The sequence below is a fragment of the Aethalodelphis obliquidens genome, unplaced genomic scaffold (assembly GCF_003676395.1).
Source record: "Aethalodelphis obliquidens isolate GAN/ISIS:26980383/991018 unplaced genomic scaffold, ASM367639v1 scaffold76, whole genome shotgun sequence".
NCBI lineage: Eukaryota > Metazoa > Chordata > Mammalia > Artiodactyla > Delphinidae > Aethalodelphis > Aethalodelphis obliquidens.
In genome coordinates, this window is record NW_020838020.1 from 8,315,303 (window position 1) to 8,331,249 (window position 15,947).

At 36.0% G+C, this 15,947-nt stretch overlaps 1 pseudogene; it reads left to right on the forward strand.

Annotated features, from left to right (window-relative positions):
• The first annotated feature begins 1,633 nt into the window (after positions 1 to 1,633).
• Positions 1,634 to 2,224, forward strand: LOC113612412 (sperm-egg fusion protein Juno-like; annotated as a pseudogene).
• The last annotated feature ends 13,723 nt before the right edge of the window (positions 2,225 to 15,947 follow it).

Below are 15,947 nucleotides of genomic sequence, written 5' to 3' on the forward strand. Positions count from 1 at the left end.
ATAAAAAAACTTGTTAACAAAGGATAAAGCAAAGAAGGTGTGGCAAATTAGGGGTATAGCATTAAAAAATATGAGCTACTATGTAAAATATATATAAGCAACAAGGATATATTGCATAGTACAGGGAGTTAAAAATATCTTGTAATAACCTATTGTGTAGTATAATCTGTAAAAATACTGAATCCCTATGCTGAACACCTGAACTAATATAACATTATATATCAACTATACTTCAATAAAAAGAATGTCTAAAACCCAATACAATAGATAGTATTTTTAAATGGTAGATTTAAAAAAGAGACTTAGCATTTCAAACTTCATTATTGAAAAAGACATTTAAACAGGCATGCTGCTATAACGATAATTTATGTAAAAAATCAAGTACAACAATGGCATATATTTCTGTGTGTGTGTGTATATACACACACACACACACACACACACACACACACACACATATATGTGTATATATGCCAAACCATATAAAAATAAAAATAAGCAAACTAACAATACATGTGTGTGTATATGTATATATATATATATATATATAGAGAGAGAGAGAGAGAGAGAGAGAGAGAGAGAGAGAAAGAGAGACAGAGACAGAGAGACAGAGACAGAGACAGAGAGACAGAGAGACAGAGAGAGATATTCAGCATATGGTTTCTACTGGTATCATTTCTGGTCTCTTTTGATTTATTTTCTCCTGATTTGGGGGTCACATTTTTATCCTTTGCTTGCCTGGTAATTTTTGGATGCAATGCCAGACACATTGAATTTTACCTTGTTGATCACTAGATATTTTTACATATCTAAAAATATTCTTGTTGTTTTCAATCCAATCGTTTTAGTTGCATGTAGTTTCAAACTTACATAATCTAGAGTAAGTCTATAGTTTTGGACTAATTTTATTTCACCAATGAAACAACAGCTTTCTGATTATTCTACTCAATACCCCATGATTTACAACATTTTTCCACCTTAGCTAGTGGAACACAAATTATTAATTGCTCTGTAGAAAAATTTTTCTTTGAACCTGTTTCAGGTGGTTCTTTTCCTGACCTCAGGTATTTTACTCAAACCCATGTGTTGATCAGTACTAAATTGCATTCAGATCTCTGAAGCTCTCTTTCTGTACAACTTACTTCTCACCTGTACTATTCCCTAAAACCTCCAGTTGTCTTGGTCTCTACAGACTCTCAGTTCCTTCTTCTCAACTCAGGGTGACAGGCAGGTCTGCCTGGGTTCCACTATTGCCATTGCCAGTAGTCTCTTCAGGCATTTAGTGGGGACACTTTTAGGGCTCACTTTATTTCCCCTTTCTCATATACACATTTTTTTTTCCAGTTCTGTGTTGTTTCCTTGTAACTCTGTCTTGGGGTGAAGAGGAAGTCCTCGAAATAAGTAGTTTTTACATCATCCAGAAAACTGTTTCACAAACATAATACTTCCATATACTTTCAATACTTGTATTTGCATTTCTGTTTAGGATTGCATTGGTGTCAAGTAGAATTGACCAGGAGCAGCTCTGAGCACCCTGCACCAGATCAAACACAAGCAGGATTTCCTTCCCCTCCCCCTCCCCCTCCCCCTTCCCTTCTCCTTCCCTCCCCCTCTTTCTCTCCCTCTCCTTCTCCCTCCATACATCTACTCCCTGAATGCCTGCTGCATGGCCAACACAAGCTGGGAAGCGCTTTGGGATGTGTCCTGGCTCTACAGTCTCAGCTTGGTTCACTGTAGATTGATGAACCCAGGCTGCCAGAAGCAGTTTACCAAGGGGGTCTGCTTCTATGTTACTCCCTGAACCTGGGGCCTTGGATCCAGCATGAAGAAGGAATTTCAGACAGCCACTATACTGGGAAGGAATTTCGGACAGCCACTATATATGAGTGGTGGTGGGCTGATGCTGCACATCCTACATTTGCAAATCTGACAGGATTGGTGGTTGGGACTGGAGTCAGGAAGAATCGTTGCCCTGCAAGGACCCTCTGCTACCCTTTCTCGCATTACTTCCCCACCCTCACTGACTTGTGTGAGAAGATTTGGAGCAATTCCTTCAAGGTGAGCCCTGAGCATGGGAACAGTAGAAGTGTCTCCAGAAGTGGTTTGAACTTGCTCAGGGAAACCCCAAAAGGCCTTGGCCTGCCACTTTGCTGTTCCTGCCTCATTCTTGGAATTCTCCTACCCTCTCATGGTCTTCTCTCTGTTCCTGTCATTTTTCTCCTGAGAGCCTCTTCTTCTTCCACTTAATCCTGCACTCTCACTAGCTATGGGCCAGCCTGAGCCATGGCAGCTTCCTTCCTCAGGCCCTTCCTTAAAAGGCACAGGCTGGGGGTTTGGTGGGACATTAAGGTTACAAGAGCTGACACCAGAGTCTTGCACATTGAATTCTAGACCCCCTCCACTGCTCTGCTCTGCTTTTCCCTCTCTGGGAGCAGCCCAGGCTGGAGATGCCAAGGTGACCCACCTCCTCCTGCTTTTAGGGATGGTGGGGCAATGATATAGGGTGCTAAGCCCTTTCTCATCCAGTATACACCCTCCTCTTTCCATGGCTGAGCTAATGGTGACAGCCCTGGCTTTTAGTCCCATGATGGTGCCTCCAATAAAATGGCAGTTGACCTTAAAAATAAGTAAATAAATTAATTACTTTAAAAAATGGAGGGGACTTCCCTGGTGGCTCAGTGGTTAAGAATACACCTGCCACTACAGGGGACACGGGTTCAAGCCCTGGTCCTGGGAAGATTCCACATGCTGTGGAGCAACAAATCCCATCTGCCACAACTACTGAGCCTGCATTCTAGACCCTGTGAACCACAACTGCTGAGCCTGCATGCCACAACTAATGAAGCCCACATGCCTAGAGCCCATGCTCAACAACTAGAGAAGCCACCACAATGAGAAGCCTGCACACTGCAACAAAGAGTAGCCCCCCCCCCCCAGGCTGCAACTAGAGAAAAGCCCACGTGCAGCAATGAAGACCTAATGCAGACAAAACTCAATCAATCAATCAATAAAAATAGTCATCTGGAACAGTATCAGGTATTAAAAAAGAAATGGCAAATAAATAAGTAAAGATTTATTCTGGTCAAGGAGGACCAAAAACAATCGCATTGTTTTTTCCAAAAGAAAGTTTCATGATACTGGTATTTCTTACTTAAAGTATTGGGGAAGTCTTGAACCATCATAAGGCATAGCTTTAGTCATGATAAACTCAAAAGAAGCTGTGTCCCGACTGTCAATTATATCAGATTTATTTTTCATGCAGTAATTTAATGTTCTCAAACTAGACCTTTTTCACTGAATTAATATTGCTAATTTTAACATTTATTTTTTGACTTGTATAAAATTATTAAATTTTCTTTGATTGAAAGTAATAAAAAAATTTAAACAACAATAACTTTATACCTAAATTCATGTTTGGACTTAAGACCACTAGCAGACCGCTAGCATTTGTGGCCACTGATCTTTAAAGTATTAGATTTCATAAAGGGTAAAATAATCGTTAGTTCTTTTTGGTGAGTGTCCACAACCTCTCCAGCTTTGTTGATATGTGTGGGGTCCTATCAACTTAAAAACATGTTCAATCCCTCGAAAATTATTTTATTTTCTTTCAATACTAACTATCAGTCAGGACTAGTCTTGGAATAGAGCTCCCAATAATGCACATATTAAGTTTAGCAAATATTTTTCAATATAATGGTAAGACTCCAGTATTTTAACTGTGGTATGATTCAGAATTTCAAACTTTGTTCCTAAAGCTCCTGCTTGGCTTGTTTGAGCTAGTGCTGATTAAACTATCACATATATTTTTGTCATTGGGCATTAAGGTGATGTGTGCAAAGCCAAAAAAAACAAACAAAAAATGCAGTCAGAATTGAGGATTGCCCTGTGAAATTTTCTATTGGGTAGTAAGTTCCAATATAATCTGTTTGTCCTTGTGCATAGGTCTTTGACGTCAAGGAATTCTTCTTAATCTATATTTAGACTTTATTTTTTTCCTGATGATACTAAGTACAATCCTTTAACACAACAGAGATTTAGTGAATGTAAAAGGAACATTTCACCATTTGGCCTCTCTTTGGATTGCTTGAACACCATTGTGTTGCTTTATTTCATTTACCAAAGTGTCTGGTACAAAGGATCTGCCAAAGGCATCTGCTTTAAAATCCCAACCCCCTTCTGTGCTAGCTACTGAGTCTTAATTCTTCCTCTAAATTTCCAGAAGAACTTCTGTAACTAAATACCTGATATTTGTGGTGTCCAGTCATCTAGGATCCATTTGCTTGGTTGCATCTCAAAACTATCGTATTTAGTCCAAGAGTCTGTAAATATTTTAACATTTTTCTGAGGATATATCTAATTCCTCTTACACTGCTCAATACTGAACATTCATCTGTATTTATGGCATACATTTACTCCCACCTTCCTTCACCTAGATATGACCAACTTCAGGGCTTATTTTTACTGATTCCCAAACAATAACATGACCTTCAATCCAGGGACTGTCACCAGTAAATCAGAAAGCCTGTTTTTTCCTTGGTTGCAAGTGAAATTGTGGTTCAAACCACGTGACATTATAAACTGTGAGGTCCTGAGGTCTCCAACATTGCCTCTAAAGGTATCAAAGTAAGCTTTTCATAAAGAAAATGGACTCCCTCTAACATTTCCTGTCACATGATCTTGAATTTTGAACTGCTTCTACTTCATTCAAATATTTCTCTGATGTTTAACATAACATGATAGGTTTCTCTGTTCACTGGGCATGCTGATGTCATATTATGTTGAAAGATGTCTCTTTTTATGCCCAGTGACAAGATACCAATACGCTACAGTAAACATATTTCAAATCCAAAATCCAAGCAATCTTCAATGAGGTGTAATTTTTAATTCCTACCAAAGGCTTCATTCTTTATTCTTTTAATTTCAGCAACTCTTAAAATTATTTGAGTGTTTGCATCACAATGTTCTTCAAGCAATGTTTGAGCCACAGTCTTTTAATATCTTTTAATACTTATTTATTTTTAGGCCTCATTCAAATACAAGTCTCAGGACCTTGTGGATAGAGTCCACCATTCTTCCTAAATGAGAGATGTGATTCAGTAGAACCCAAATTTTCCTATTAGTTTCTGTACTACCCATTTTGTTGTGAGGATCAGTAAAAAATAGGACTTTATTTCTCATTTTTGGAGAGATACTTCAGCCCATGATAATCGTCCCCAACATTTCACAGACTCTGCTCAATTTTGAATTTTGTCTGGTTAAATCATCCAGTCTTTATTTGTTATATTGCTGACTACTGTCCTATTTTCCTGTCTCTCTAAGGAAGCAATTATCACTATACTTTCAACTTAATGCATCAATGGATTCTAATGATTTTTACAGTCTAAATGCTGTTGTATTCCTTTATGATAGTATACCAGTGAATTAAATATTCCATTTAGAGAAACATGAGAAAGTACTGAAGTCCACTCCACATAAATGTGGATAATGTTTGGTTGTATTATAAAAAAGAATGGGTAAGAGTGGGCTAGTTAAATTTATTTTGACATATCAATAACCTTTGTCTTGTTGCATTTCTTTATCATATCTCTTCCAGAAAAGTCTCTTAGTGAAATTGCCTTGTTTGCTGCCCAATAGCCTTACTGTCAATCTCTATGAACCTACTGCCAGAAGGAGTTGTTAAAAAGTTAGTTATTGGAAATAAATACCCTTACTTGGATCCATTTCTTAATCAGAGGAATAATATCTTATTATATTCCCAGAATTCTGTATTTGTTAATATTTATTATAGAAGATGGTCAGAGATATTTCAAAGCTTTTCAGATGTCCAATTTTTGTTTGTTTGTTTGTTTGTTTGCGGTACGGGGGCCTCTCACTGTTGTGGCCTCTCCCGTTGCGGAGCACAGGCTCCGGACGCGAGGCTCAGCCGCTCCGCAGCATGTGGGATCTTCCCGGACTGGGACACAAACCCATGTCCCCTGCATCAGCAGGCGGACACTCAACCACTGCGCCACCAGGGAAGCCCCTCAAATGTCCAATTTTAATCAGGTAAAGGGTATATTCGGCTCACCTCCAATTTTAAAAATAGTAGGTTCAAATCTCTCCATTTGCACATAATACCATCTCAATTATACTTTAATGTAATGGTAACAAAACACAAAACTAATTCTCCTTTCATAATTTTCAGTCTTTTACCAGAGCATATCTGTATCCTCCACATTTTACCTGTGGGTCTTTTAGAGTGTTCTCTCTACCTCTAATGGGCATTGCACATTTACTGCCTATATCTGGTCACCTCTAAAAGTTTCTCATATTTCTTGTAAACTTTTCTCCCATATAATTGCCTAAGACCTTGGTTCCACCTGCCAGGGATTGTGCTAGAAGATCCCTGTCTTTCAGTTAATCATTTTCAAATTATTTCCTCTTTAATCAAGGGGGGGAGTATTTACCTTATAAGTAAATATCATTTCTACTTAAGTAGCAACAACAGCAGAAGTATCTGAAGGTTTTCCAGTAACTGGAAGAACCAGTACTATTTATTCTTTTTTGCTTTAGTTTCTATCTTTATTCTACCCTTACCATTTTTGTTTTTGCTTTTTATTTACCAGTGCTGTCACATAACTAGGAAAAGTCTAATTACATTTGCCTCATTTGGTGCTCCTTGTTTCACACTTTAAACAATTCCCAGGTCTATGTCATTCAAATTTTACTTATATGTCCCAAATGATCTGCCATATTTGCCCACATAGGCTATGCAGGGATGCATAGACAGATATTCTGGAATCAAAGTATCACGTTATTTTTTTCTATCCTTTTTCTTTTGAACAAAAAGTGCATTAATAATTTTGATTTATTCATGGATCTGAAAATAAAATCCCATTCCTGTAACCAATCTATACCATTAAAAATTGTTAAACTGTAAAAATAAATGAACGAATGAACTGAACAAATCAAAGAAAGTAAGAAGGAAGGAAGGAGAGAGGAAAAGAAGGAAAGAGGAAAGGAAAGAAAGGAAAGGAAAAGAAAAGAGAAAAGAAAAGAGGGAGAGAGGAAAGTAAGGAAAGAGGGCGGGAGAGAGGAAGGGAGGGAGGGAAGAAGAGAGAGAAGGAAAAAATTCCCAAGTTTTACACAGCATTGAGCTTTCTTATTGATTATTGGAGGGTACAATCCCATCAGTTCTGGTAGAGGATGATAAGATGCAGCTCCCTAAGCTTCCCATTTGCTGCACTGGAATGCTTTTTGGGTTCAGAGTCTGAGACCTAAATTTGTGAGAAAGGAAAGTCACTTAGCAAAGGATCCTTTTATTTATTTATTTTTGGTACCTCACTAGTCAGTAGTCACACTTATTTGCTGTTTACTCCCCATCCTATTACCCTTTCATTTTCCCTTCATATTAAATTGTTCTAATACATTTGATGAAAGTTCTTCTATTTGTGTATGTTGTTTATTTTTATTTTCACTGAAGTGTAGTTGATTTATAATATTATGTTAGTTTCAGGTGTATAGCATAGTGATTCAGTATTTTTACAGATTACACTCCATTAAAAGTTATTATGAGGTAATTGCTATAATTCTCTATGCTATATAGTATAACCTTGATACTTATCTATTTTATACATACTAGTTTGTATCTCTTAATCTCATACCCCTAATTTGCCCTCCCCTTTCCCTTTGATAAACACTAGTTTATTTTCTATATCTGTGAATCTGTTTATGTGTATTTTTAGTTTAGTTGCATTGTGCAATAGACTTCATAATTTAAATTTATTTTTAATCAAATAATTTTCAAAAATTATCTGTATTGTTTATAAATACTAACAATGTTCAACAGTATGCTTCATTAAATTGTCCTTCTTCGTTGCCCTAGGGATGATCAACTAGATTTTTCTCTCATGCCTCATTACCACAATCTATATGAGTATATATACTCTGTGTATATGTGTAAGAATTTCTGTGGGTATGTACCAAAAAATAAGATTCCTGCATCATAGTGTTCACATTCTTAATCTGACCAAATAATGCCAGAATACTTTCCTTAATGGCTGCATCAGCCTTTTTCATTGCCAGTATTGCATGAAGCTTCCATATTCCATAACCCTGACAACACATGGCATTCATTATCTAACCTTTTATTTTGACAATCTAAAAAATATAAAGTATAGAGCAACATTGTTTTAAAATAGCAGTAATTAACGAATATGTTTGAACATATATTTTTGTTTTGCCTTTATTCTTTTATGAATTACATTTTTTAACCTATTATTCTCCTTTGGTTCCTTCATTTCCTTATTGGTTTTTAGGTGTTTTTATATTATCTAGGTATTCACCTTTGTTTGCTTTAGATATTGCAAATATCTTTCTAAAAATGTCATGTCAGTTAACTTGATCTTGCTATCATTGAATGGAAATCCTTAATTTAATCATATATCATTTTATTCTTCATGCTTTGTGTCTTTGGTGAGTTAAGAAACCACATTTTAAGAGTTTAACTTGGATATTTGTGAACTATTTATCATATAAATATTAAAATGATGTTATGGGGCTCTTTATTTCCAGCTGGAATTAGGATTGAGATTGCATTGAATTTATAAATTCATTTTAGAAAAATTAATATTTTTTTATTAAACCAACAGAATAACAAATATTTTCAATCTCCATTACTTTCTATATAACCCTTAATAAGGTTATAACACTTATTTCTCCTTTTAGTTCTTTTGTATTCTTTTTTAAGTTAATTCCTAGGTAATTTAGTTTTTGTTGACAGCGTGTCATTTATATTTTTTAGTTGGATATTACTGGTTTTGACAATATAATTGTCTTCTGTAAATTGATTTGCTGTCAATCATTTTAATGGTCTTGTTTGCTTATCTCATCAGTTTTCTTTGTCAAAAATGAGTGGCAAAGAACCCCAAGCCTAGAAGCACCAGACACTACACCATCCCTGTTTCCTGACTCTCAACTGGCAATGTCTCTGGGTAAAGTTTCACTATAAATCACTTAGAAAAAATTTAGAACTGGAAGTATTAGACCGTAATTCATCAGCTCTGAGGCAGAAGTTGGTTCTTTCCACAGCGGTCCTTTATTCAGCCCTGACATTTTCATGTCAACACTAAAATGGGTGAGTATAAGAGAAAGACGTAAGAACAAAACTTAAAGGTTATTCCCCAAACTAAACCCTCACTGCTGATCAGGGGGTGTCCTATCACCAGCTCCCGGACACTCCAAGCAGGTACTGCATAGTCCTCGATCTACCTTTTAATGTTTCATTGTTTATATTTATTATTCAGATCCATGCTTCTTTCTCACATCTGTAGTTTACTTAGGGCTACTATTGAAGGAAGTTTATGCTAATTCACCATTTTATGATGATCAGGAAGACCTTATGTTTGAGCTTTCAACTTATTCTGTGTACATGTGAGAAGATTTTAAAATTCCTAAAGCTAAAAGTCCATTGCTTATATAATCACAAAATGGTTTAGTTTATTTAATAATCAATTAAAAGCAGGCAAATTTATTTTTAGGTATTTGAAAGTTTAAATATCAGAAAAAAGGTAATGAATGACAAGGATAATACCTACTTATTACATTGTGTGTATACTAACTTATAAAAATAACTCAGTATAGATACACTTCTATAAAACAATTGGCCTGCTCTCTTCACAAATGTCAACATCACATAAAAATGAGAGCTGAAGCATTTGTCTAGATTTCAAGAGACTAAAGTCCATGAAAACGAAAAGCAATTCATGTTTATTTCTTGGATCCCAGATTTTTAAAATAGCTATAAAGAACATTTTGTGAACAAATGAGGAAATTTTAATATTGATTTTCTTTTAGCAAATAATTAATATTGAATGATTAATATTGTGTTAACCAAAATGATCTTAACATTTCCCTCAGTCTAAGGTTTAAATAGAATTCTCCCTGCCTCTAGGCCCCTGCCCTCTCTCTTACTCCAAGTTTTTAGAGAATCCAGCTGGTCTAACCAAAAAAGTCCCTCCGCTCCTTTTTTTATAGGATATACTTCAAAAAACTTGTCATTGCAAATTCTTTCTCTGCTTCTTTGAGATGTAAATCTTTTTAAAGCCTCTTATCAGTATTACAAACTAGAACTGACTCTCTCAGGCACCTTTGTGTCATCTCTTTGAAATATCATCATGGAAAATAGAGCTCCTATCTCTCAGTCTCTGTGGGAAGGTAGAAGCCAAATTTTGGTGGGTGTCTTACTTCAAGTTGTAAAACTGTGTCCTATCATGAAGATAAGATAAAGTTTCCTTTTTTTGGTAAGGTCAATTAGCAATCAGAGAAGGCCTACTCCAGGTCTTAATAACTCTGCAGTTCATTATTTCAGTAGAGTTGAATTCAGGATATGTTCTGGTCTCTCTACAGTATTGCAACAGCCTTGAATAAAGTTTTTCTTACCATATTTACTTTTGACTGGTGCAGTTTTTGCTTTGGTAGTATTAATGATAAATTTTCTGAGTTTGGTAATTATATTATGATTATAATATGTAGGACAATATCCTATTTTTTTTACATCTTTATTGGAATATAATTGCTTTACAATGGTGTGTTAGTTTCTGCTTTATAACAAAGTGAATCAGTTATACATATACATATGTTCCCATATCTCCTCCCTCTTGCATCTCCCTCCCTCCCACCCTCCCTATCCCACCCCTCCAGGCAGTCACAAAGCACCGAGCTGATCTCCCTGTGCTATGCGGCTGCTTCCCACTAGCTATCTACCTTACCTTCGGTAGTGTGTATATGTCCATGCCTCTCTCTCACTTTGTCACATCTTACCCTTCCCCCTCCCCATATCCTCAAGTCCATTCTCTGGTAGGTCTGTATCTTTATTCCTGTCTTACCCCTAGGTTCTTCATGACATTTTTTTTTTCTTAAATTCCATATATATGTGTTAGCATACGGCATTTGTCTTTCTCTTTCTGACTTACTTCACTCTGTATGACAGACTCTAGGTCTATCCACCTCATTACAAATAGCTCAATTTCGTTTCTTTTTATGGCTGAGTAATATTCCATTAAGAGATATTTAGGTGTTTAGGGACAAAGCATCAAATAATATGCAACTATCCAATGGTTTGGCAAAATGATAACGTGTGTGTGTTTGTGTGTGTGTGTGCATGTGTATGTAAGAGATCAAGAGCAAGAGACAGGGAGAGGGAGGGAAAAGAGAGAGACAGAGAGATAGTGGGAGGGGGGCCACGGCTAGTTACTGATCAGAAGGTGAAGTATAAATAGAGTAGACATGGGTTTTATGAGATTGTGTTTACAAACTATTACCACATCTGCTGTAATGATTCTTGGTTTTGTTAGGAGTTGGCTTTTTGCATCTTTTCTGCTAGCAAAAATAAACTGATCAAAAATATTTCTATAGGGTTTCCCTGGTGGCACAGTGGTTGAGAGTCCGCCTGCCGATGCAGGGGACGCGGGTTTGTGCCCCGGTCCGGGAAGATCCTACATGCTGCGGAGCGGCTGGGCCCGTGAGCCATGGCTGCTGAGCCTGCACGTCCAGAGCCTGTGCTCCACAATGGGAGAGGCCACGACAGTGAGAGGCCCACGTACCGCAAAAAAAAAAAATATATATATATATATATATATTTCTATAGAACCATTATAATATGATTATGTGACCCTTAATTTATACCTTGAGGTGATTAACATTTGAAATACGTTAGTAGAATCAACACAGAAGATTTGCTTTTCTGGTAACATCAAATATCATTATTGAAATCTGTACCAGAGTATATGTCAATTAACATGAGAGACATTAGAAGTAAATTTTAATTGGTGAAATGAATGATGTTCAGGAAAAGTGGTTAGGATTCACTGTTCTTGTTTTCATGAGTCTCACAGTTTTATGGGACTCACTCTTGTTATATGAATAAGCTATAAGAAAACTGGAAAGCAGGATATCTACTACCATTTGAACAGGGCTCAGATCTAAATCTCATTACTCATGGATTTTCTTCTAGTTCACAGAGGACACTGTCTCCTGACTTGATTTGTGTTTCCAAATAAAGTGTGGGCCTTTCACCAAACCTTTCAAAAATCAGGCCTAATGCATTGTTGCCAAGATTTAGAATAAGACTTGCTTTTATTCTCACATACTACAAGTAAGGAAATCCTTCTGTATAGTCTACCACTAAATTTACCAAAAGAACTTGACAATTGTGAACCACCATGAGATTGACTTTGGTTAGTTTGCAACAGTATTGAAAGGACAACTGGGAGGATTGAAAGATAAATATATGTTGCTCATAATATTACCTACTACATATTAAACGTTCAATAAACTTCAAATATGATTATTCATATTAATGTTAAAGATATCTGCTACTTAATACAAAAATCTTGATATTTATGAAAAAAATCATATCAGTCCTGTTATCAAAACAAAAAATTCAGTAATGCAAATCATTATCAGTTAGAATTACTGTAGAAAACAGAATTCTCCCAGATGGTCCAAATGAAAGGACCACTTACAGATTTAGGCAGGGTTAGGAAAAGACTACTGGGATGATAAAATATCTGGAGAAAAACACCCTTGGGATGTTATTCTAGCACCCAAATCTGTAGTATAATGTGAGAAAACAGCATTACAAGAACGTGTTAAGAAGTGGACTTGGAAGAGCTATAGTCCTGGAGGGAAATAATTATCTTCTGAGATATTGTGCAGAAACTGGGAAAGAATAGGGAAGAAATGGCTGCCCTCCCTCTCCTGTGTCCTCTGCTCTCCCATTAGTAACTTTCATAGCTTTCATAGTACAACAGGAAGCCCTCTTATGACATAGCTCACAGAGCTCATTCTTCAAGACCTCCCAGCAAGGCAAGGAGAGATGGATAATATGTATCTAAAACAGCCCACATACTTTTATTGTCATATGCAAATTAAAGTAAATGGTGTTAAAAATTCTAAACAGATGATAAACTGTATAAACTATTCTCCATTTTGTGTGTGTGTGTGTTTAATACTAACACACATAATATAAAATGGGTATGACTGACAATATTTTGTGGCTCTTGGTTAGTTGAAGCCTCAACCCAAACTCTTATGTACCTCGAATAACTGTAAATAATGTTTTCATTCACCAAGGCTCTAAATTTCTATGACTATAGAAACATCTTCACTGATGTTAACTTTTTTTTTTTTTTGCTTTAGTGTCTCATTTTATAATGTCTGGTATTTTTCTATCTAAAACAAATGAATTCTCATTTGATAAAAATAAATGCTTCATTTGCCACTACATTAACATAAGTTGGCAAAAGTTCTTTATGGCTATTTTCTGTTACTGTTCCTGCATCAGGCATTTTTTCTTCTTTCACCCCAGTGTGATAGCAATCAATATGCTCTGGGAATATAATATGTTTTATAGTTTTATTTTTCTAAAATTTAACCCGTGGAAGTTAATATTTTACATAGATTTGTATTGGTTACAGGGAAATAAGAAGTAGTACATTTAGGGAAGTTACATTAGCCACAGATAGATAGAGCATCCCACCAAATGTACAACTATCCTGTGCTGAATCCTGCTAACTATATTTTTAGAGTGTGTTTTAAACATTATAGTGTAATGCACCAGTTTGAGTATAATTGAATGTTAGAAAAGGCAAGAAGAAAAAAACCTTTCAACATTAAAATGTTGTAAATACAGTTTTTCACTGGAGAGAAGAAAATAAAAATGTAGACATTTAACAGATTGGTTTCTATCCCTGAAAATGATGACCCTGGGTATAAGACAGTTGATAAAGAAGCATATTATAAATGTCCGTGTGATATAAATAGGAACACTTTGATTATTTAGACTTGTTGACATAGTTGTTAATCCTCCAGATTTGTTCTTCTTTTCAAAAATGGATTGGCTATTCTAGGACCTTTGCTTTTACATACGAATTTTTGAATCAGCTTTTCAATTTCTTCAAAAATTTCTACTGGAATTTTGATGGAAACGTGTGGACTATAAAGACAAATTTGAGAAGAACTGACATCTTAACAATATCATGTCTTCTGAACTAGGAACAATATATATCTGTACAATTATTTAGGTCTTTAGTTTTTTAGTAATGTTCAGATATTTTACAATATGAAAACTGACATAATTAGTTTAATCTATCAAATTGCTATTGTTTTCTATTTGTCTCATCTGCTGTTTGTTCCCCCTTTTCCTCTTTCTCTGCTTTTTTGGGATTGAGTGATGCTTACAATTATCTTTTTTCTTCCTGAAATCTCATTATTTATAACTCTTTGCTTTGTTATTTTAGTGGTTGTTTTAGTGTTTATATTACATACCTTTAATTTATCACAGTTTTCCTTTGACGTATGATATTATACCATATGTCTATAGTATAAGAAAAGTTCAGTATATTACTTCAGCTATTCTCATCTTGGTCTTTGTGTTATTTTTGTCATACAATTTACATTTAATTATGTTGTCTTTAATCTATACCTTCATAGATTAGACTCAACATGATGGACATGCTTACATAGGCATAAATAATATCAGCTTAATATTAATGACACTATATTCTTATTGTTTTTATTTAAAGTCAATTTTTCTTTAAAGAAATTTAGATAATAAGAAAAAGTCTATATATTTAACCCTATAGTTACCATTTTTGATATTTTACTTCAGAATTTCCATCTAGCATCATTTTCCCTCTGTTGTAGTCAGTCTCCAAGTTTGCCTCCTTAATCTCCAATTTCTGGGGTTCTTATCCTTCTGTGTTCCTTTCCCATCCTGTACGTCAACTGTGTGAGAGAGCCTGAGCCAGTACTGTGCAGATTACATATATTCTCAACCAAATATTAGGACTCCTAGGAAAATTGAGTGCTGTTTTTCAGCAGAGACCCATCTGAGGTTAAGCCTATCTTACCTCACAGAGATTAGTTGATGTAGCTTTTGTCATATTGAGTGGACTTCAATAAGATTCACAGAAGGCTCAAAAAGAATTATATATGAAAAAGCATTGCCAGCTTGAACTGAAAGGGACAGAGCCCATTCACCATGAAAAGAGGCCTTTGTATCACCTCTGCCCTCTATCTCCTTCCCTCCTCCCCATTCTACTATTGGGAAGCAGGCTGAAAAACATTACTCAGCTACAAACATGTGTTACCTTCATGTAAAAGGAAGGAAGACAGAGAAGGCAGAAATAACAGCCGAGATGGCAGAGCTAAGAGCCATGAAGAATTTTTTCCAGGCCTTTAGAACTAATCAAGGTACTTCCAACATCTGCCTAACTGGATTTCAAGGTTCTATGTTGTGTCTCCTGTTTTACTCTCTTTTGAACATATATGTCTTTAGCGGATTTCCTATGCATATTCCGCCATTATATATTGCGTGAATGAGAGTCAAATAACTTAACTTTCACAGGTTAAGAGAAACCAGGCTTGAGGACAGTGCTATAGGAACTAAACCCAAGGAGCTTAATTCAGACTTAGACCTAATTTAGATGATAAGATTCTGATTTTGAGGTGACTTTTTAATGAGATGAGATTTTGTGAGCCTTGGGAAGGTGGACATATATTTTGCAGGTGGCAGGTACATTAATCTTTGGAGTCAGAGGGCAGACTGCAGTAGCTAGCCTGAAATAAACCTCAATGATTCCCACATTCTGATCATTGTAACCGTGTGTAGTCTCCTACCACATTGTATGAGGGTTTGCCTGTGAGACCAGTAACATCATACAGAAGAAGTGATGGATTCTGCTTCCAAGGTTAGGTCAAAAAAGACTGTAGTTTCCATAATGAGATTCTCTCTCTCTTTCTGTGTGTGTGTGTGTGTGTGTGTGTGTGTGTGTGTGTGTGTGTGTTTGTGTTTCTGATCATTTGTTCTTTGCGAAGCCACCTGTCATGTCATGAGGACATCTAGGCACCTTGGTAGAAATTCTCAAGCCCCCACTGAGTACTGAAATAACCAAAGCCCCAGCTGA